Source organism: Lycorma delicatula, chromosome 5, assembly GCF_047948215.1.
Source record: "Lycorma delicatula isolate Av1 chromosome 5, ASM4794821v1, whole genome shotgun sequence".
Classification (NCBI taxonomy): domain Eukaryota; kingdom Metazoa; phylum Arthropoda; class Insecta; order Hemiptera; family Fulgoridae; genus Lycorma; species Lycorma delicatula.
This window is the reverse complement of record NC_134459.1, coordinates 15,348,797-15,372,073: the sequence shown is the minus strand read 5'-3', so window position 1 is coordinate 15,372,073 and position 23,277 is coordinate 15,348,797. Positions and strand designations below refer to the sequence as shown.

At 32.9% G+C, this 23,277-nt stretch overlaps 1 long non-coding RNA gene across 2 annotated transcripts in view; it reads right to left on the bottom strand.

Annotated features, from left to right (window-relative positions):
• The window catches only part of LOC142324745 (uncharacterized), a 185,984-nt gene that overhangs the window by 5,565 nt on the left and 157,142 nt on the right, over positions 1-23,277 (bottom strand). For both annotated transcript variants that reach the window (XR_012756380.1, XR_012756379.1), the window contains one exon: positions 9,095-9,182. This is a non-coding gene — a long non-coding RNA (uncharacterized LOC142324745). The remainder of the gene's footprint in view (positions 1-9,094; positions 9,183-23,277) is intronic.

Sequence of the window (23,277 nt, the reverse complement as noted above, 5' to 3'; positions counted from 1 at the left end):
TGCTAAACAAGACAAGGTTGCTCAAAGAGATGTTACTAAGTTTCTTTTAGGGAAGTGGAGATCCATCACACGTACAGACTCTTGGGAGATAAGAGTGCCTTTAGTATCAAGAATAGCAGCAGAAAAATTACAGATTATTTATTTTGGAGTAAGCACCTCAGATAAAGGTGGTTATAGATTGCTTTACTTTCAAATACTTGTCACTTTAGAATAGTATCAACTTTTCCTGATCTTAGAGAGAAGAGGGACAAGGGAAAAACTGTTCTTTATCCCCAGGAATGTGTGGTACACAGCTGATCTAAAAAATTTTCAGATGAAAGGTAACAAAAATTGATATCAGTACACCATCTGATCTTCGCTTTACTAGAGTTTTCCATATTCATTGTGTTTTTTTTTTTACATCTTAATTAAATTTTTTGTTTTATAAACTGCATTGTATATTTTTCTGCTATTTTAATAATTTTACAATTTCATATATTCTTCTAGTTGCTTTGTTTGTTCTGGTATTTAAAATTAATGAAGTTTTTATGTAGCGTCTAGTTTATAAGTATATTCTACAACAATATTAGACAAAAAGGTGAGAGCATAGTTTCATTATATTTTCAAACTGATGCAAATTAAGAAATGCATTAACCTTATTTTCATAGCAAGCAAAGTAACAGTGGCCTAATAAAATTTCAATCTAGACAAAAAGAAAAAATAACTGAAACTACTTCTAAGTTTTCATTTACTATATCTATTAACAATATATGTGTATGTGTATATTTATATTCTATGAGCAATTTGTTAAGTGAAGATACAGATTTGTTTCATCTACTGAAATCCTTTATCAGTAAAAAGTTACTTTTACTATCAGTAAAATATATGTATAAAATTTATTTTTACTGTAATTAAAGTTTGGGGATATATAGGTGAAAAGATCATGGCATGCCAATAATATGTGATGAAATCACATTAAATATCACAAATACACATGAAAACCTCCTGAACAAAGATTAGAAACTTTTCATGGGTATTCTTTACTTATTAGATAAATAATTATTGGCTCCCAAAGAGAACAATGTAGTTAAATAATAAGTATATATGTTACATTTCAATTTTATCAACAACATATGAAAAAAATTAAGTGCTATACTGCTAAGTACTCAAAATATTATTAGAAAGGTTAAAAATAACAAATAATTTAAAATATGATTATTTACAGTCTTCTTGAAAGATTATATGCTAAGATATGTGCAAAATAAACTTATGAAGTTTCATTGTAGAAATTAACAAAATTCATAAAAATCTATACATATGCACGCACCAGACATAAATTAGGGATTGATCAGATAGTGTCAATTCCTGATATGTAACGCTACTAAATTTTTTTCTCTTTATTATACTGACATTTCATTTATTGTATTAATATTGCAATTTACTAGACAAGATTTTTGTGGCTTATATTACATTTAATGTCAGATCTGGCTAAAGTTTAGAAAAAAGTTACAAAATAAAAGTAACTGCAGTATCAAAAGAGAAAGTTACCTACCAGTGATGTAGTTTGATGGCAAAGCTTCTCCTATTGTTATCTGTGATTCGTACGTATAGGACTGTCTCTCAAGAAGCAGTCCTTGTTATTTCTGTTATTAAGTCCATTTATATCCTTGCAACTTAGTGCCAATTACTTTATGATGCTAGAAAGGTAGGCCAACTTACCTCTGGGTGAATAAAAGAAATAGACAATAAAGGTTTCCATTTATAGCAAGTCAGGTGGACTGAATCATCCGATGGCTGTTACACACGATATATTTCCTGATGTGAGAAATATGCAGGATGGATTTCCCCCATCAAAATATTACACAGTTTATTTCTAGACATGGTGCTTTTTGAGATGGGTTGGACAGATTTGGTTTGATTGTTTCAGGCTTGTGTCTAAAGTGTGGGGCCATTGATGATTTACACAATGTCTTACATGTCTGCCCCAGATACGAAGCTGAACATAACAAAGTAGTTACAGAGCTTGCAAGGATCAATTCTGGTTTTGATCTGCAAGTTAACTGGAAAAGGGAATGGAATATAGTTGCTGGCTACCTTAGATTCTTAGTCCTGTGGAGGATGACTGAGGGGATCTGCTGTAGTTATAAATGTATAGATAGAATACCAACCCAGGTGATTAGGGGCTTACCTGGGTGCTTACGTTTTGGCATCAAGACCTGGTTAGCCGATATTCGCTGTTAGGATATGATGGACGTGTGGAAAACTCTGGGCTGGAGCTGCGATGTGGAGGGTGTAGGCATTGACCTCGCTCCTGAAAGCGGATCAGAGCAGAGAGAGATAGGGTATGCAGTAAGCTTTAATTACAGACATTAAATTTATGAATCTGTTTATTGATTCTTAACCGATTCTTAAATTTAGTTGTAGGGCAAAATTGTCGTTGTTGTAATCAACATTTGTTTTGTTGGTATGAGGATAATATTTTTGGTGTTTAAAGCCTCAATCAAGTAATGATCTGAGTGCGTAGTCTAAATGAAGTTAGATATAGCAAAAGCTTTTCTGTGAAATCTCACCTGAACGAGGAAGGCACAGGGATTGCAATTCCGCGAATCAGTTAATTTGATAGTTGAGGGTTGTAAGTTATGGTAGGTAGTTGTAGTCAGAAGAGGCCATATGAAGAAGATAGTAGGTTATGAATGATCTGAGTGCAAAGTCTAAATAAAGTTAGATATAGCAAAAGCTTTTCTGTGAAATCTCAACTGAAAGAGGAAGGCACAGGGGTTGCACTTCCGCAAATCAGTTAATTTGATAGTTGAGGGTTGTAAATTATATTAGGTAGTTATTATAAGATAACATTATAAGATGTTCATAATTTATAACAGGTTCAAAGATAACCAAAATGTCATCTGCATATAGAACCCATAATAGAATTTTGTGTATATGAGTAATACCATAAACTATCTTATTTTCTAATTCTTGCAAATAAATTTCAGACATAACGGTCGATAAAGTAAACGCCATCGGTAAAGTATTCTCTTGTGTGTAATATACATTATAAAATTCAAAATAGTTGTGTTTCTAATAACGGTGAGAAAATTACCAATAAATTTTAGGTTCTCATTTTTATTTTTTTATTATGCAAATTGTATGTTGTATAGGAATATTAGGGTACATAATGGTTATGTCATAACTTATCATTCTAGTTTAAGTAACTTATCATTTTTATTTTTTGTCAAATTATTTAATTTTTTAACCAAAACATACCCATTTTTTACATTAATTATATTTATATGGTAAATCAATCTTATTTTATTGATTATTTTGGTAATAAAATAACAGGTGCAGATTTAAAGTTAATTAATGGATCCATCGGGTTACCTTTGTATTTTAGGACGACCGATAAGTTTCAGGGCAAATGGTTTAAATGGATATATTCTAGTGTGATACTTCAATTCATTATCGTAAAACTGCCTTATAGTTTATTATTAAACTTTTTGCAATCTTTAAAAAATAATTATTAGTTTTATATATATATATATATATACTTTTCCATTAAATTATTATATTTTTCAATTAAAATAATGACTGGCGTATTTGTTTTATCTGATTTAGTATAACACAGCTACTTTCTTTTAACTTTTAAATTATATATTGTTTTCTTATTAAAAAGTGGTTTCTTATTTATACACACATGTTTAATTTTATAAATGTTATTACCAATAATATTATGTAGTCTTTCTTTATTTTTGATAATTCTATTCTTATTATTATCTGGTAAATTAAATTTAAAATCATTAGCAAATAATTAAATTTCCTTTATCACTGAATTCAACATGATCATTATTGCCACATTTACTAGAATTTCTTGTGTAATGACTACATTTAAATTATCTTGTTTCTCTTTATCCCTAACATTGTACTTTTTGTGAAAATTATTATAAAAATCCTTATGTTTACTATTATTATTATCACTTATAATCAATTCAGCTATTTTTTTTTACTTTGAGATGATTTTAATCTGTATTTATATATATATATATATATATATATATATATATATATATATAAATACAGGGTCATTCACGGGAACCGGATGTTTTTAAAATAATCATAAAAAATTGAATATTTACTTTAAAAAAGTTTTATTGGTACTGAAACGCTTGCTAAATCAAAGCATTTGTTACTTACTCGTGAACGAAAAATTATGTCCGGCAAGTGATGTCCATTTTGGGCAATACATTGTTGTAGCCTTTTAACCGAACACAAGCGATTTCAGAAACCCCCGCAGAAAAAAATCACAACTACTCAAGTCGGGGGACCGAGGGGGCCAAGGAATGTCGCCGAATCTGGAAACGATCCGTCCCGGAACAAGTTACGGAGAACAGCCATCGATGCCCTCGCTGTGTGCGCTGTAGCTCCATCCTGTTGGAATAACACATTTTGAAAATCGATTCCCCGGTTTCGTAACTCGGGGATGAAAAACGTATTCAACATCGCAACGTAACGATCAGCTGTTACAGTTACGGCAGCGTCATTTTCTTCAAAAAAAATACGGTCCAATAACACCGACCTTTCCTATTGCACACCAGACAGTCACCTTTGGGCTATGAAGTGGTTTCTCGTGAAGCTGATGCGGGTTTCTTTCTGCCCCATACCGGCAATTCTGTTTGTTGACGAAGCCATTCAGATGAAAACGGGCTTCGTTACTCATTAGCGATAACAGATTTTCATTTTCTACAAAAACGGTAAGCATTTGTAGACAAAATTGTAATCGCTGCGTGAAATCTTGCTCGTTTAACTGCTGCACGACGGCTATCTTGTAAGGATGGAAATGCAGGTGTGTATGCAGAATTCGTCTTACCATACTTGTGGTCATTTGAAGCGCTGCTGAATGCCTCTGAATAGAGCGGCGTGGGCTTCTGACAACGGCTTCCCTTACTCTTTCGATGTTCTCCGGAGTGCTAGCGGTTCGTCGTGGACCCGGTGGTTTTTTCTTCAATATTGAACCGCTTGTTCGAAAGTTGTTTACCCGTCGCAATATTGTGTTACGAGAAGGGACGCTTGCATTACGATGGATATTAAACTGACGGCGGAAATCTCGCTGAACAGCAGTTACGGATTCGTCATTTCCCACAAAACTGTCATACGCGTATAGGCGGTGGTCTAGCGTCCACGACTCCATCTTAACGACTAAAATGTAAATGCTATGAACAAAGGAAACGTCAGACACCAGCCACGTGCCCCTCCCACCACGAACGCCCGAGTACAACCCACTTCAAAAACATCCGGTTCCCGTGAATGACCCTGTATATATAAATATTATATATACTATAATTACTATAAAAATATATATATACACGAGATGCTACCCAAAAGTTCGGGGAATTTGAATTTCGCACGCGAACCATTGCTAGTACGATCCGCTACCGCTAGATGTGGCTAACACTAATCTTTGTGAATCAGTGTTCTAACAGCTGTGATGTTGAGAGGCTGCATTATTGACTTTCGTGCGGTTGTGTAACGTTGTGTTCTAATGCTTCGGTGAAGTTCTAAATGTCAGTTTTTAAAGAGCAAAAAACTTGCGTCAAATTTTGCTTCACGCTTAAAAAACCGGTGCAGAAACCCATCGCATGCTTGTGGAAGCATTTGGTGACAATGCTATGAGTAAAAGTAAAATGTTTTCGTGGTACAAACGATTTAAAGTTGGACGAACGACAGTCGATGACGATGACGTTCAGGAAGACCATCGACAAGCGCAACACCGGAAAACAACGCGAAAGTGCGAGAGGCTATTGTTCCAGATCGTAGACAAACAATCCATGATGTTTGTGCAATCGTACAAATGTCATACGGGTCCGTGCAACGCTCTTGTCGAGCAATTTGAACATGAGACGCATAACTGCAAAATTCGTACCGAGACTGTAGAACAGCGACCATAAAAAAAATCGCATAGCTGTCTGTAGCGAATTGAAAAATTCAGCAAGAGATGACCCTAACTTCTCTGAAACTACACAGCAGTAATCACAGTGGAAGTCACCAAGGTTACCGCGCCCAAAAAAAACACGCCAAGTTCGCAGCAACGTGAAGTCCCTGATGATTGTTTTTTCGACATCCATAAGGAATTTGTTCCTCTTGGTCAAACCGTCAACGGGATGTTCTATTGGGAAGTTTTGAAGCGGTTACATGAAAGCATTAGGCGCAAACGTTCAGATCTGTGGGGGTAACAACAGCTGGGTTCTGCACCATGACACGCGCCGCGCCCGCGCACACATCGCTAGCCGTTCGGAATTTCTTGGCTTCCAAAAAGACTGTAGTGATTTCCCTCCCACTATTCGCCTGACCTTGCCTCGTGCGACTTTTTTCTCTTTCCGAAAATAAAATGCCGTCATTTTAACACAATTGAGGAGATTCAGGAAGAAACGCAGAACATGCTTCGAACACTTACACCTGCACACTTGCAGGGATGCATGGAATCATGGAAAAAACGCTGGGATCACTGTATCAATGCCCAAGGGGATTACTTTGAAGGAGATAGTGGAAATTATAAGTTACGGTAAGCTATTTTATTTTTACGGTAAAATTAGTTACACATTAAAACTTTAATAAACGAAAAACTGTCATGTTGCGTAGATGACGCATGTGTGGTTTAATTGTTGTTATGTCTGTGCAGGTTTCATGCTGCTAGGTTAGTTCTGTTACCCCCCGGGTTGGTCTAGTGGTGAACGCGTCTTCCCAGATCAGCTGATTTGGAAGTCGAGAGTTCCAGCGTTCAAGTCCTAGTAAAGCCATTTATTTTTACACGGACTTGAATACTAGATCGTGGATACCGGTGTTCTTTGGCGGTTGGGTTTCAATTAACCACACATCTCAGGTACGGTCGAACTGAGAATGTTCAAGACTACACTTCATTCACACTCATACATATCATCCTCTGAAGTAGTATCTAAACGGTAGTTACCGGAGGCTAAACAGGAAAAAGATGAAAGGTTAGTTCTGTTATCGCTCCCCTGCCGTTAACTATGGCTGCTCTGGTTTCTGTTTGCACCAAAGAAGTGTGACGTTCAGTGATCCATATTTTGTGGTCAGAAGGTGTATCAGGGGCCGACATTCATCGAAGACTTTCGATACAGTACGGGAGCAGTGTGTTGCTGCAACGCAGTGTCTAGGAATGGACTGAAAAATTCAAAAATGGTCACAAGTGTTACGCACGATGAAGGAGCCAGATGACCGTTTACCGCCACAAATGAGGAAAACATTGAGCGTGCACGTGACATGGTTTTCTTAGACAGACGAGTAACTATTGTTGAAGTGGCATATTGTCTGCAAATTAGTCATGGTTCTGCCTACGAAATCATCCACAACAGACTTGGATTTCGTAAAGTCTGTGCAAGATGAGTCCCAAAACAACTCACACAGTTGCATAAACAAACGCACTTGGACATCTGCCAAAAACATTTAGATCGCTATGGTAATGAACTTCTAATGGTAATGATCTTAGACAGAATCATCACTGGTGACGAAACATGGATCCATTATTACAAGCTGGAGAGTAAACAGCAAAGTATGGAGTGGAAACATCCAAATTCACCCTGCAAAAAAAAGTTGAAGACACAACCATCCGCAGGAAAACTGATGCTTATGGTTTTTTGGGACTCATAAGACCCATTATGAGGAAAGGGACACGACAATAAACAGTGCGCGTTACAGTGAGATGCTTACTGCCAAGCTGAAGCCTGCAATTGGAAGCGAACACTGAGGACTGCTGTCGAAAGGTGTTGTCTTGTTGCACGACAATGCCCGTCCACATACTGCTGAAACGCTCCAGAAACTCAAGTTTGAAGTACTAGCTCATCCTCTGTATAGTCCTGATCTTGCCCCTTCTGACTATCACTTGTTTGGTCCACTCAAAGAGGCATTAAGGAGCCATCGATTTACCTCAGACGAAAGAGTGAAAGAAGCGGTGCATTTCTGGCTCACAGCTCAACCGAAAATCTTCTTTTATGAGGGCATCAGGAAGCTTGTGTGCAATAAAGGACGAAGTGTGCTGAAATGCAAGGACACTATGTTGAAAAATGATGTACATGTATGTTTCCTATTTGGGTTGCAATAAAATTTATAACAACATTGCGGATAATAATTGACTTACCCTTGTGTGTATATATATATATCTTTTATGAGTAACAATCAATCACCATTTAGAACGGTATAGTCAAAGATTTAAAAAAAATAAATTTAATTCAAAATTTTTTTAATTGAAGAGAATAACTAGGTCTGAAGAAAAGTTAATGGAGAACATTGCTAATTCTCATTCTATAGTAAAATATGAGATAATTATAAAGGAGAAATTCAAATAGGGTTAAATAGATATTATAAAAACATATAATCAGGACTAATATTTAAAAAAGATTTTTTTTAGAGAACTGTATAACATATATAAAATACTGAGAGTATCCCCAATATATATTTTTGAAACTGTGTGCAATGTGAGAAAGAATTTTGAATTGTACAGAGTCAATTGCTATGGTTACGATACCAGAAAGATGTCATTAGGATAGTTGCTTGTAAACTGATTTTATATCAATCTTCCCCCTGAATATACAGGACCAAGTTAATTTCAAAATTACTACTATTAATAAAGAATTAAGATTTTTTCTAAATTAAAAACCATTAATGTTGGCTCACCGATATGTCATGTCAGTTGCATAGTTGATAGTTTGATTTGGGTCCCTGTTCTTTTCTATTTATATATACTTTCCCTAAATTTAGTTTCTTTTTTAAACAGTTATAATTTATTTTTTTGTGTCAGGTACGAAAAGAAGGTAAGTTTTGTTTGATTTTAATAATGAATGTTGTTTAAAAAGTTTCCAATTTTGTTGAATAAATTTATAACAATGTAAAGGTGTAATTAAATATTTCATTGAAACATACACATCAGGATATTATCAAATAGTGTTCCATAAAAATTAATATGTTCATCTATACCTTGAGGGCTTAACTTTTTGGGAAACAAAATTAATGCTTATCTTTTACTTTTAAATGTTCAGTTCTCCCCTTTTTACCCATAAATAACAAGTGCAATCTTTTGTTAATAGCTTAATAAAAACAAATAAAATGTTACCTTGCCGCTCATCTGCAAAAGAGAACCAACATCGACAGGATGATGAAAGGTAATTCCTCTGGAATAAACCAACTTTGGACGTAGTTTGCTAAACAAAAATATTTATTGATAATATTAATAGACTTTACATCAAGAGCAATAAATATTAGATGAACATTTTGTAAAATTAGGAAGACGCACCCTCTAAAAAATAAGAAACATGAGTTACACAATCTGTGTTACAAAATTTAATGCTGCACTGATAACTGAATACTACTCTTTGAGTAACTGAAAAACAATTCACAGAGATAAACAAAGAGGTTTCAATTAATAAAATTAATTAATAGGTTCCATAAAATCGCTGTATAAAAAAACAATAAATAAGTATAATATTATTTGGAGTATAATATAATACAAAAGACGAAAAAAAACAACTAATAATCACCTTCGTCGACTTTAAAAGGGCATATGACCATCCATGCTAAACATTCTGAGAAACCTGGGCCTTCACCCTAAACTTGTAAACATGATAAAATCAACTTTAACCAATAAATAGTCCAAAGTGAAATTCAGAGGTGAACTCTCTCGACCTTTATCCATAAAAACCGGGTTGAGGCAAGGAGACGGCCTCTCGCCTCTCCTTTTTAACTGTGCCCTCGAATCATGAGAAAATGGTATGAAATAAATCCCAAAAATATAAAAATGGGTACTAAGAAAAACTCCATCACACTAAATCGCCTGGGATTTGCAGATGACCTTGCTCTTTTTGCAAATAATATTCAAGAAGCCAAAACACAAATCATGAGCCTTCAAAACCTAGCATAAAAGATGGGGCTTCATATCTCTTTCGAAAAAACTGAACTGATGGCCATAGATACTCTGGTAATAGAGCACATTACGGTAAACAATCAGAAAATTAAAATAGTAAAACAATTTAAATATCTAGGGGAAATAATAACTTATAATTTAAATGAAAAGTGACATGGCAAAACAGGACAAATAAAATTATTAAATCCCAAAAATTAACTCGGTCAACATATAACAAAAAATGCCTTTTGACTAAAACAAAACTTAAATATTTAAAACTGTAGTTCAGTCAGAAGTCACCTAAGGGGAGACCCTTTTCAAAATCACTCAGAAAAACCGAACTGATAAAATTCTGAAAATAGAGAGGAGAATTGTCAGAACGTGTATCGATAAAAAACACCAAAAAGAAGGCCGATGGTGGATTGTGCCAAATGAAGTGGTGTATCGAGAAATAGAGCCAGTTACTGATACTATGCGGAAAAAAAGAATCTCTTTCTTCGGTCATCTCATAAGGACACCGGAAACAAGACCGTCAAGAAATATCATTGAAAAGCTCTGGTTCAAAAAACTAGAAGTAGGATGGATCAAATAAATTAGAGAAGATATGAAAGAATTGTGAATTTCCCTGACCGACCTACAGAATAAAACTGGAAAAATTACACAGCTAAAAGACAAAAACATTAGATTTAAACAAAAGACAGACAAATGACAAAATACAACGAAGAGGGTGTTTACAGATGACGTAAAGAAAGAAAGATCTGAACGGATGAAGAAATACTGGGCAGTTCGGAAGAGTAAAATAACACGCTTTTCTCAGAAAAGAGCTAACTAAAATTGACTTAAGTGATCCCATGTTGGCCATAAAAGCATAATATATATATAATTTGGAGATATTTACTAAAGGTGTGGGGGCTTTGTAGGTGAGTGTTTGATTTTTTCTTTTTTCCTGGGTGAAAAACGCTTTGGCATTAACATTTCCTGAACACAATGTATTTGTTTTAAAAAAAAAATCAAAAACTAAATGTTAACCCTTTGACTGTGGACCACACAGCAATTGCGTGGTTGTGATGTTGCAATATGTTATGGAGTCTGCATGGTCTTTTTTTTTGTAAAACAGTACTTGTGTAAACTTCCACTCACCTTGCGTAGTTGTATTTTATGTTTCATTTGGAGTTTGATTTGTGTACATTTCACATCGTTCCAGAGTTCAACTATTTTTTACAAGACAGTTGATTTCTAACCATATAACTCTGAGGTTAGTTTTATCATTTTATAAAATTATTTTAAGGTTATTATTTTATAATGTATATATTTTCTTATTGCAGTACCAATTCAGAATTTCTAGCAGATATATATATACATAAGTTTTATATGACTTAATTTTTTTTTTATACTGTAAGTGCATAAGAACGTACTCAAAGTCTATGTGTCTCTACTTAATATTTTTAAAATATGTGTAAATTTACACCGATGGTGCTCAAACAATATTATTTAAAATTCTTCATTTTTGAATTTAATTTTGAGGTATTTATAATAAATTCACTACTATGGAAGGAAGATTTTTGTATTTTATTATAATATTGACAAATGATAATCTTTTAGTATTTTTTATTGTATAAAGTGTAATATTTTTTAATTATTTTAAAAATATTTTGTAAATAAATAGACCAATAGTAAATTATACTAGTAATCGCAAATAAAAAAAAATTAATAAATTTATTTTAATGAATTTAATTGTCGTATTTTTCATGTTTTATGAACAGCAAAATGTATTCATAAAATATTTCATGGATTACTTGTTATTACCTTATTTTCACAATATATTATTAAAGATGAATTTACGAACATGTGATGTACGGTTATTGCCTACACTACAGAAGTAAAATCACTGTGAGGCAGACCATGTAACAAGTGCGTGGTGAAGGTTTCCTGAATTTTCTGTCTTTACAATTACTTTTGCCAAGAAATCGAGTCAATGCATAAGCAAAAACACTGATTTAACAAGAAAAAGAAAAAATTCCCACCCTTAGATTGAGAATTTGATTACAAGTCTTGTAGTCGTCAAAGGGTTAAAAATTACCAATTAAAAAAAATTAAAAACAAAAACATCTTTAAAAACAATTAAAATACATCTTAAAATGAAAAAAAAATTGTAGTATAATCTAAAATTGAAAAAAAAACAAAAATATATCATATCTGATTAAGATAATAAAATTACCATCTGCTTCATGGGAAATAGCATAAATAGCTGAAACATAGTAATTCAAATATGTGAATATAAATGGCTGGCCCTAAGGAATCGTAAAACAAAAGAAAACTTCTTTTCATTATCCCCTAGAACAGTTTGCATGTTAGCCCCTAGTTTAAATTTGCAACACAATACTGTGTAACAGATACAATCCGCAAGGATGTGGTGCACTGTTAGTTCGCAGTCACAGAGAGAACACAGGAGTGCATCTGTTTGCGCCATCAGATATCTACGAGTGAGCCTACCTAGTGTGCCCTATTCGTAAATGGCAGATAATAATCTCCTCTCAACGGTCATTTCTGCATGATGAGTACCACGATGATGCAGTGTTCTTAATCGGGTGAAGTTTATTGTTCATAGTAGCATCCCGGTCACTTTCCAGTTATCATGATACAAATCAGATATCACCACCTTCTTCAGGAAACAGACAAGATCACCAGAAGCAACGCAATTGGTAAAAGTAGGTTGAAAACAAGCCTCTTTTGTTTCACTATCAGCACGCTCACTGCCTGAAACTTCTATACAGCTGAGAATCCAACAAAAGCTGTCTTACATCTACTCATTTGCAAAATGACACAATGAATTTTACAAGGTGTCTAGAGTACACGTCATTAATCGCCTGTAGGGTACTCATGGAACCTGAGCAAACAAGAACGTGCTGATATTTTTGGCTAATCATATGTAAGGCCCTTATTAATGGAATACAGTTCAGCAACGAAAATACTGGTAATGTTGGGAAGACCAATCGGTTGCATTACTTCTAATGATCTTGTCTTGTTTCCTGAAGAGTTTAGTTCATGATGTGTGGCAAAGTGAGTGGGATGCTACCATGAACAATAAACTTCACCCGATTAAAAACACTATTTCACCATGGACCTCCTCATGCAGAAATAACTGTTGAGAGAAGGTTATTATCTGCTATTTATGAATAGGACACAGTAGGCTTTCGTGGATATCGGATGACTGAAACAGAAGCACCAATTTGTGCTCGCTGCAACTGCTGTCTGACAGTGCACCACATCCTTGTTGATTGTATCTGTTACGCAGCATTGTGTCTCAAGTTTAAACTAGGGGCTAACATGCAAACCATTCTAAGGGATAGTGAAGCTTATCTTCTGTTTTAGGATTTCTTAAAGCCGTCTGTTTATATATAATATATAAATTACTGTAAAGTGTTCCAAATATTCATGCCATTTGCTGTAATGCGGATTGCAATTTTTTTTTAGATATATAATGTGATATATCTTTGTGTTATTTCACTTTTAACATGCATAACAGACTTTTTACTTTTAAGATGTATTTTTGCACATCACGTTTTTAATTTTTTGATTAATTTTTAACTGTCCAGTTTTTGTACAACAAATATCATACCTAGGTGACGATAACATGAGTGTTTTTCACCCTGAAAAAAAATCTCATATACAACAGGAAATCTGAAGTATACATCACTAATCACCTGTAAGGCACTCATGGAATCCAAACAAACAAGTACATGTCAAAATGTTGAGCTAATTATACTTAAGGCCTTATTAATAGCAAACAGCTCCACAACGAAAATCCTGCTAATGTTGGGGAGGCCAAACATCTATTTTCTGTTGCCTACCGCAAAAGTACACCCAACAGAATTATCATTTTTAGAGCCATCCATATAAACCGTAGCATCCAGAATAAAGCTATTTTATAATATGATAAAATTTGTTTCGCAAAAAAACTGGATTTAAGTTCTTTTTATTACACTGACATAGATCATAGCAGTAATTAACAAAAAAGCGCAGCCAAGGTAATAACATGGAGCAACAGTAGGGACTGAAAGTAATTGTACACCTAGAACTGAGAAAAGGTGTTGAGCTCTCGTGCCTAGCGAAACAGTAGATCTTGGCTGTTCCTAGAATCTAGCAGGTTGGGAAATACCACATCAAGGTTGGATGCGCTTTAATCTGAGTCACAGAAGAGCATATCATTTGCTTTCGTCTACTGCAAAGAAATGACTCCCCACTATCAAGCAGAAAACTTACCTCCACTTGATAAAAACACATCCGTTGCAAGACGCATGAATGTATGATGGACTGCATCGAGTATCTTTAGTGTGGTGGCCTGTGCCAATAAATAAGCTGCACAGCCGTAGTCCAAGCGAGAATGGATCAAAGCTCAGTAGAAGCACATCATGCACATACAATTGGCTCTCAAAGGGGTATTAGACAGAACTCTCAGCATGTCTAACATTTTTACACATTTTAACTTTATACTTAAAATATTTGAAGCTCCTTCAAATGTATTACCCATGTTAATTGTCGGTCAAACTACATACACAGAAATCTAATCTGCATGCATGCTTCAACTGGTTCACCATATAAATATAGTTGAGGGTTAACATGTTCCCTCAACTGGGAAAAGCTAGGGCACTTTGATTTTTCGGGGGGAAACGTGAATCCAGTAGATTTACACCATATTCTAAGCAGGTTATTGTGTTTTGAAGCAGCCTATCACCTGTAGCTAACAATCAACATGCTACATAAGTTGAAAAATTGTCTACAAATAAAGAATACATAATCACAGGTGAGGATCCCATGTATACACTAAATTTACAATTTTGTACTGTATATATATCCAGTTACAATTTTCTAACTAGCATTACATAGGTGAAATCTACATGTAGGCATATTTACACTTCAAATTTTTAATATACTACAAATAAGTACGAGTACTTAGAAAAAAAAAATTATATTGATTTCATATACTAATATTATACCAAAAGAAGGTAACTATTAAAATGTTGCTGAAAAATTAAAAACAGGTAAAGTTTTTCTATTGCTTGGTAAAGTTTTTCCCAGGTTCAACTTGCACCTAATAACAAGTTATCAAAATTGATTACAGTTACTGGATTAAGAAACAAAAAAACACATGAATAATAATAATAAAATTATTAATATTTTAGTTAACGGTTGCACACAATATAAAGCTTTTTATCGTATATGTACATCAATTTTTTATTAAAATGGAGAGAAGAATAAATTGGATTGACCTTTTCCTTTTCTTATTTGCATACAGTCATCCTTTTCCTCAAATAGGCATTATGAGAATTATATCAACAGCTATCCTACCACCATCATGGTGTCATAGAGGCAGCATCTTTTAGTTGCTGATGAAAGAAGTTATTTCTTTAATGGAGCACAATGGGTGGAAACTTTGTCTGTTGACTTGTCTACACACTTTGTTTTTTATTTGGTGATCACACACAATCCTAACTACAGGCTGGGATGTCTGTCGGGTAAATCTGGGCTTGCTATTTCTAATAAATGTCTAAATTGTAATATTTTAATATACACTGTCTATAAACACATTTCTCAAGTGCTGAATTTGTACTCAAATTCATCAGAATGTAATTTTTATTTTTGAACAATTATCAATAATTGTAATGAAAATATTAAAAAAAAATTATGAAGCAGAAAGCATAACATAAAAAAACACTGCAGAAATAAAAAAAAGTTGACCAACACATATGAAATATGATCTGGAATTTTTCTGCACGGATTGAGGAAAAACAGTAAATGTGGTGAGGTGCTGCGGGTAGTAAATTGGATATGTTGGGGGGGGAGGGGAGCAACTGGTCAGACTTGCCTGTAGGCCATGTTCCCATGTCAGCAGAATGTCTGAGCAGGAGGTACCATCATCCATTGTGCAACAAATTTCTTCTCAATAACAGTGTCAAATCCTCTGAAATTTTAAATACACTCCAGGTGCAGTTCGAAAATAATACCTAGTCAAAAACTAAAGTGTTTGATCGGGTCAAAAATTTTGAAGTTGCCAAGATGGAATTGAAAAAAAAGTCAGAAATACCATCCCGGATCTGTCAATGATGATAACATTCAGGGTGTTCGTGACCTTGTGAAAGATGACTGCTGCATACCTGTCACTGAAATTGCATCTGAAGTGGGCATAAGTACTGGAAGTGTGTATACAATGTTGTCAGACACTCTTCAATACAGCTAAGTGTCAAAGAGGTGGATTCTACATCTTCTCAGAGACATCTTTTAATTTTTTTTTTTTGTCTTCAGTCATTTGACTGGTTTGATGCAGCTCTCCAAGATTCCCTATCTAGTGCTAGTCGTTTCACTTCAGTATACCCTCTACATCCTACATCCCTAACAATTTGTTTTACATATTCCAAACGTGGCCTGCCTACACAATTTTTTCCTTCTACCTGTCCTTCCAATATTAAAGCGACTATTCCAGGATGCCTTAGTATGTGGCCTATAAGTCTGTCTCTTCTTTTAACTATATTTTTCCAAATGCTTCTTTCTTCATCTATTTGCCGCAATACCTTTTCGTTTGTCACTTTATCCACCCATCTGATTTTCATTCTCCTATAGCACCGCATTTCAAAAGCTTCTAATCTTTTCTTCTCAGATTCTCCGATCGTCCAAGTTTCACTTCCATATAAAGCGACACTCCAGACATACACTTTCAAAAATCTTTTCCTGACTTTTAAATTAATTTTTGATGTATACAAATTATATTTCTTACTGAAGGCTCGTTTAGCTTGTGCTATTCGGCATTTTATATCGCTCCTGCTTTGTCCATCTTTAGTAATTCTACTTCCCAAATAACAAAATTCTTCTACCTCCATAATCTTTTCTCCTCCTATTTTCACATTCAGTGGTCCATCTTTGTTATTTCTACTACATTTCATTACTTTTGTTTTGTTCTTGTTTATTTTCATGTGACAGTTCTTGCGTAGGACTTCATCTATGCCGTTCATTGTTTCTTCTAAATCCTTTTTACTCTCGGCTAGAATTACTATATCATCAGCAAATCGTAGCATCTTTATCTTTTCACCTTGTACTGTTACTCCGAATCTAAATTGTTCTTTAAAATGTTCTTTTAATGAAATTTCAATATGATGAGAAGTATCAAAACATCATTTACATATCTAAACCAAACTTATGAGAAATAATGGAATGTTCTTTCAGTTTTCAATTCTTGGTTATCCAAACACAATCAGGAGATTACATTTTTATTCAATCTATTTTTAAAAACTATTATCAAATTAAAAATTCTTTTGATTTATAAATAGATTTAACCTTATTCACTTCTCAACTTTAGTCATTTATTGATTGTTGAACTAAAAAATCTCTTTTGTTTCCTTAATGGGAATGTGGAACTGTAGTGCAGTAACATCAAAAAGTATAGAATTTTCTCAATATAGAATTATAGATGCACTTAATATGAAGGTAGAATTTTATTTCAAAATGTGTTATTCCTTTAGAAAAGATAAAGATTCCAATGGGATGAAGGAGAGGTTCCCTTGTTACCCTTGAACCTCTAGCTTCCCATCCTTAAATTAACAAAAATTGAAATATTCAAATTGTTTTTTTTCAAAATATATTCTACTTTTAAAAAAGTTAAATATTAGGAGAAGAGGTTTATGCTCTTTTGGCTTCTAAACGGCTTATAATCTGTAGTTCCCTCAATTAGTAGACATTTATTGCAAAAACTGGAACCATTCTTTATAAAAATGTATTCCATGTTCTAAAAATAAAAATAAAAACAATTTTATTTCGAGGTTTAGTCCTATTTGCCCTCCAAGAGTTTCTAGCTCCCTTACTTTAAAATTGTCTGTAGATTCAGTTCCTTCTTTTTCAAACTATCATGTCTCTTGGATTAAGTTAATAAAAAGTTTATGATGTTAAAAGTTAGAGTCATGTTGCCCATCTAGGTACTCTTTATTATCTTGAATCCCTTCATCTAATAATAACACTTTTAGAATATTTAAACCTTAATTTCAAAATGCATCATAATAATCTCAATGATATCAAAGGGATTAAGGGATTCATTGCCAACTCAAGCCTTCAATTGATTAAAATCAATTACTTCCTGCTGTCAAATTATAACTCAATAATTTTTACATTCTAAACATTCTTTTTCAAAATCACTATTTTTTAATATGTCAAAATCTCATTGGTATCAATAAGGTTTGGGGTCTTACGGCATCCACCAACACCCTTTGTCATAAAAATTTTACAGGCTTGCAATTAGCCTAAAATAATCTGTGGATGATGCCTTTACTTGGTGAAAATTTATGATCAGAAGTTACTGTTATTCATAGTACATCATTATATCCATTTGCAAATAAATTGGCAGCTTTCAACTGTTATATTCATAGATTGTTAAATATTCCGATCTAAGACGATAATTTTGAGAAAGAACTTAATAATAAGACAAATAGCTGTAAATAATGGTTACCAAATGAGTCTAATTGATCAAAACTTCAGAATATATAACACAAAATGGCAATTAACAATGATTTTCCTTCTAGTAAATCACTCCAACAAATTTCACACAATTACTAATATAGGTAAATCCATAAATAAAATTAATAAATATTTCAGAAATAGAGATTTTGATATTGTTTTCAAATATAATAATTCACTATGTAAATTCATTATGAATAACAAAAATAAAACTGATACAACTTAAAAAATCAGAAGTTTAAAACTTGAATGTGGTTCATGATAAAGTTTGTATTGAACTGACAGGTAGATTCTTTTGTGAAATGTATAATGGACCACAAACCTTATTTTATCAATAACAATAGGGATTCTTACTACGGCTGTCAATGTAACCGATGAAAATCATCTTTTTAATGATAATTTCAAAGTACTGCAAGTTAAGAACAAAAGTTTAGAACTGAAAATTTTTGGGTTAATAAAAATTAATAAACTTACAAATTCTAATTTACTTTTAAATGATCAATTCACTGTTCATTGTTATTAAACTTATAAATGTTAAGATAAGCTTTGAATTTAAATTTTAGTACCACCCATTTTCTGAAATAGACTGATTAATATATGTATATATATTTATCAGTCTATTTAGATAAAGTGATAATAGGGAGTGTTCCCTATTATCTTTATGTACTTTATCTCTATTGATTTAATGCATTTACCTTGTTTGTATCTAACTTTTAAGTTATAGTATTCCGTTCTTAACATCTGAAGAAGGTATTGTGTATGTATTGGTTTCAATTTTCAATTTTTGATTTTAGCATAAAATAATTTGAAAGATGAATAACTGTTGAAACCAGTATGCGTAAAGTGAAACATCTGTTTTACGTATTCTCATTAAGTTGACAATATCAGCAGAACTACTTGTAATAAAACATGTATTGTTAAACCATACTGAAACATATTCTATCTTTTAACATGAAATATTTATGAACAATTCTCTCTCAATAATTTTAAAATGTCCCTCCTGCATACATAAAAATTACATTTTGTATCTCATAAATTTATTTTGGGAATAATATTTACAGTTTTTGAGTAACAGTAACACATGACCACCACCTCGGTGAAACAAGGTATCTTGTTAGTATTTCATAATCCTTTTGATAATATCAAAGATTATCATTTTAAAAGCAAATAGTATACACTCATCACAATATTACAAAATAATCACTGTAAGTCATATAATCTATAATAAAACTAAATTAAAAATGGATAATCAAACCTTGCTAATTTTAATTTTAAAAGCTCCATATTTCTAATCAAAAAACAAGTTTTGTATTCACGGTGATGGGAATGTTTTCTTGTACTGATGTTTTGTTTCAGCATTAGTATAAAATATCCAGTTACAGTGTGGTTAAGCAGTTCATCTTTATTTTGATAGTGCTGCAAAGACATGACAGTTCTAGGAAGATGTTTTTCTTTGGATCTATCAGTCAAAAATTTTGATACCCGCCTGAAACACTACTACCTATAAACTAATTTTTGTGTTACAATTCTGTAAATTATTGAATGTGAAATATTTGAAAATTCATTTGATAATTGTAAAATTCTCAGTTGTTTTTTTCCATAAAAACCATTTCAAAATTTACCTTATACATAACATTTGGTCCATAACATTGCAAATTTTTATATGAATTTTAGCAGGAAATTTGTTTATCATCATTAAAAAAAAGACTGCTTGAACCTGACACTTCATTGGACTATTTATTTTAGCTCTTATGACAATTAGGTTATTATTAGGTTACAATAACTAACGCAAGTGTAACTAGACTGTTGTTGCAAAGATATCTACATACAAAAAAACAAGTTGTGCAATTAATATCACTTTCAATGTGATATTATTTCATTTCCTTGCAATAGTCTGATCACTAAGGATGACTGTTTCAAATCATATAGATTAGTAAAAGAAATTAAGGAGAACTTGGCAGTAAGTCAACTTGTCTTAAATTTCTTTTTTAATGTCAAGGTAATATTAAGAAAGAGTGAATGTTGTTTCAGAAGACATCAGTAATAATATCATAAATAATACCTCTTCAGTTTGATGAGGTTGCTGCTTGTGAATCGATGATCAACAAAGACATAATTGGTTCAGTTAAAAGTACCAACAAAAACAAAGAATAGAACACCAAGAAAGAAGAACCAGCAATTCTGGTGAAGGAAAAAGAACCCACAAACATTCTACAAATCTAGCAATGAAGAAAAAAAGCATTTTGAGGGTCAAAACACTCTTGTGAAGAGCAAAAATGAAATTGACCTCTATGTTATTCAAAATAAAAACAAATTAAAACACTGACTTTTATTCAGTCTTAAATATTATTAATTTTAACAATTTCCATGTCATAAATAAAAATTGTATTTTTTTTTTATTACTTTTCCACTGATAATTGATTAATTTCACTGATTAATGTAAATAATACAGATTATTGTAAATACAGATTTACATTTCTTTTAATTAGTAAACTAAAAATAATCTGAGCTTTTGCAATTCAAAATCTATTCTCTGACCTCAAAAATGTGAAAAACTCAATAAATCAAAACCACTACTATAATTAAAAGTAATTCTCTTTTCTCTTTACATTTAAATAAGTGATAATCACCTGTATAACATTGACTTAAATGACAATGTGATACACCCTGTGATTTTACCCCGTTCTTAAACACTCTAGTGAAGGCTAATTTATGAGAATATTTGCAAAGACTTAAAAGAAAAATATAACATAAAAAGTTAACTGTAAGGAAATCCCTTATTTTTCTATTTAAATGACCATAACGTTAATGATGAACGTGTAATTCTAGATGAAAATTACAATAAAAGTAATTTATAAACAAAATGATAACTATTGTAAAATAAATTTTAAATATAACTAATTGATATGCACAGAATTATCAGAAATTTAAATCTCTATAACTCATGCCTGTGAAAATAAAATTTTATGATATGAAATACTCAAGTAAATAAACAATGCAAGAAATTAAACTAAGAAGACAAAAAAATCAATTTAAAATACCTATAAATATAAATAATAAGAATTAAAAGATGAGTTAAGTAAAAAAGTATTTTTCCTAATACCCTTTGGTCCTTTTGAAAGGTATGTACCAAGATTTCCACAACATCCTCAAGCCATCACAGCGGAATGTAAAGCTAATTTAGTTTATGTAAAACTAATTCTTATGTAATTTATAAAAAAAACTCACTTTCATTTTAAAATGCAATACTGTTTACTATATTTTGTACAATACTTAAACACAGTTTAGTTCTTAAGTTCTCACAAAGAAAATCCTCTATTATTTTAATATAACTAATAAATAATAAGATTAATAAAAATTATTTAGAAAATTCAGTTCATAATTTAAACAAATTTAATAATATTCCAGATCCTTTTTTCTCTGTAAAAGAAATAAGATTTTATATATACAGTAAATATTGTTTCTATGTTAGACGAGGGTAAGTCAATTATTATCCGCAATGTAGTTATAAATTTTATTACAATACAAATACGAAACTTACATGTACATCGTTTTTCAACATAGTCCCCTTGCACTTCAACGCACTTGGTCCATTGTTGCACAAGTTTCCTGGTGCCCTCAAAAAAGAAGGTTTTTTTTTGGTTGAGCTGCAAGCCAGGAATGCACTACTTCTTTCACTGTTTCGTCCGAGATAAATCGATGGCCCCTTAATGCCTCTTTGAGTGGACCAAACAAGTGGTAGTCAGATGGGGCAAGATCAGGACTATATGGAGGATGAACCAGTACTTCAAAGTTGAGTTTCTGAAGTATTTCAGCAGTGTGGGCAGCAGTATGTGGACGGGCATTGTCGTGCAACAAGACAACACCTTTCGACAGCAGTCCTCAGTGTTTGCTTCAAATTGCAGGCTTCAGCTTGGCAGTAAGCATCTCACTGTAACACGCACTGTTTATTGTCGTGCTCCTTTCTTCATGCTCCTTTCTTCTTCGTGCTCCTTCTTCTTCCTGCGGATGGTTGGGTCCCCAACTTTTTTTTTGCAGGGTGATGAATTTGGATGTTTCCACTCCATACTCTGCTGTTTACTCTCCAGCTTGTAATAATGGAACCATGTTTCATCACCAGTGATGATTCTGTCTAAGAAGATGTCCCGTTCGTTACCATAGCGATCCAAATGTTTTTGGCAGATGTCGAAGCGCATTTGTTTATGCAACTGTGTGAGTTGTTTTGGAACCCGTCTTGCATAGACTTTATGAAGCCCAAGTCTGTTGTGGATGATTTCGTAGGCAGAACCATGAAGACAATGTGCCACTTCATCAATAGTTACTCGTCGTCTTAGAAAACCATGTCACGTGCACGCTCTATGTTTGTGGAGGTAAACAGTCGTCCAGCTCCTTCATCGTGCGTAACACTTGTTCGACCATTTTTGAATTTTTCAATCCATTCGTAGACACTCCGTTGCAACAACACACTGTTCCCGTTCTGTACCGAAAATCTTTGATGAATTTCAGCCCCTGATACACCTTCCAATCACAAAAACGGATCACTGAATGTTACTCTTCTTCGGTGCAAACAGAAAGCGGAGAAGTCACGGTTAATGGCAGGGAAGCGATAACAGAACCAACCTAGCAGCATCAAACCTGCACAGATATAACAACAATTAAACCACGCATGTGTCATCTATGCAACACAACAGTACTGCAACATAAATAAAAATATAACTAAATTGCAGATAATAATTGACTTACCCTCGTATGTTTATATCACTGATCTCCAAGGGACTGACAATTTTAGGTCATTATAACCAATAGTCACAATAACTGATGTTTAGGTAGGTTAGTGGTACTACTTTAATATGTCATCTAAAGTATTGTAATATAGTAATAATAATTATAATTTATTT